Genomic DNA, 1,878 nt, shown 5'->3' with positions numbered 1-1,878 from the left:
AGCCCAGAGCCAGGCTGGTAGCGCAGTTGGCTCTGGCTGGCTTCAGGAGCTGCTTGCTGTCGTGGAGCCCACCATTTTGCCTCACCGGAAGTCCCCATATGATGTATCTTGTGCGCAACCCATCATACGGAGAGGAAAAATGGCGGGCGCCACGGCAGCGAGAAGCTCCTGAAGCCAGCCAGAGCCAACTGCGCTACCAGCCTGGCTCTGGACTGCTGACTGCCTCTGCCACCACCACTGCCAAAGGGGAACCAGGGACGTCCAGCGGTACGGGTCTCCTGCCCCCTTCCCCTTTGTTTTGACTGACTGGGGGAGGCTCGGGAGTCATGGGCGGGTGGTTGTTGCCCAGTTTCTTAAAAACTCTGCGCATTTATGTTTCACAGGGTGCGAAAGAAGGGCTTTGACCTTTATACAATATGCATGTGTGCTTCAGCCCAGGGTCTTTGGCCTCACCATCCCCACGACTGACTCCCTGTTGCTACTTAGCTTCCCCCCCCCCAAAAAAAAGTGTCCCCAGATTCCTTGAAAAAAATCTGGTAACCGTAATTTAGTCCATATTTTATTCCATTTCCACTACATGTGTTTCACCTTCTTGCATACTGGGACAAGTGAATTGTTGCAAGAGCAAGATACAGTCAAGCAATGTAGCTGAGATTACAGAGCCATAAAATTGTAGCATTGGAAGGGACCCTGAGGGTCCTCTAGACCAACCCCCTGGTAAACTGCAATCTGGAGCTAAGGTGCCATTTTGCGCTTAGCTGATATATCTTGAGTCTCTAGCACTGAGAGCACCAGAGCCCTCTCCCCTCCTCTGGCTTCAAACAACTGGTATTCAGAAGCATTCCTGTCTCCAACTTCCTCCAAAATCTTTTTTCTGACCACTTTCTCCAGTCCATACCATCCAAAAACTTCTATCATGTCACCTATTTACTTGTCTTTTCTCTACACTTCTCTTTTCTGTGAACCACCCTGAGACATTCAGATTTGGGTGGTATATAAATTAAAAAATAGTAATAATAGTAATAATAATAGCACACCAAAAAGTCCCAAACAATGCAACATTTCCTCAAAGAGGAGTTGCTCCACCCCTTTGGTCATTTTGGTTGCCCTTCTCTGAACTTTCCCAATACCCAACCCTACAACATCCTTTGTACAGTAATGTAAACTACATAGAGGGAAGAGGCAGTGAGGTCAATTCAGGGAACAGATTTTTTCTTTCGGGCCCATTATACCTGGTAAACAAGCATAAAGGTATCTAAAAGACAAACGTGAAATAGTGCTGTTTCCATAGAGGACCATAGAGCCTTTGGAGGAAAAGTGTTCGTTTGCTATGAAAGAGGACAACCTGCTGGAACAAGGCCGTTTTCTTGCACAGTACACGCCGTGCTGTGTTTGAACATCCTGCGGTGGAGCCCGAAGGTGAGGCTGCCAGGGAAGGGCGGGGATTGGCGTTACTAAGACCATTCCGTTAGAGCCTCCGGTTTCTGCAGATTGGTAGAGAAGAGGCTCTAAAGGGTGGTCTACTCTAGTCCATCTCCCCGCAATGCAGGCTTCACAACTAAAGCATCCCTGACAGATGGCTGGAACTTCCAGCGGGCAGAGCGGGCGCTTTGCCTCCAAAGACTCCAGGATCAATCCTTGGCATCTTCGGCTAAAAGGATCCGGCTGCAAGCCTGGAAGTATCCCCAACCCGCTTCGAGCTGAATGAGGACTTATGCATAAACATACACAGCGTTACGCTGCAAGTAAGCGGAATCGCTTCAGCTCAGACAAACAAGTTCGAAGCGAGCGCCCAGTATAGACAGCTAACAGTTTTGCATCCTCGCGGGAAACAGGACGTAGAAGCGGGGGCGTTCCTTATGCCTGGGGGCGGGACTG

Source organism: Podarcis bocagei, assembly GCF_964188305.1.
Source record: "Podarcis bocagei genome assembly, chromosome: Z".
Taxonomy (NCBI): domain Eukaryota; kingdom Metazoa; phylum Chordata; class Lepidosauria; order Squamata; family Lacertidae; genus Podarcis; species Podarcis bocagei.
This window is presented reverse-complemented; position numbering follows the sequence as displayed.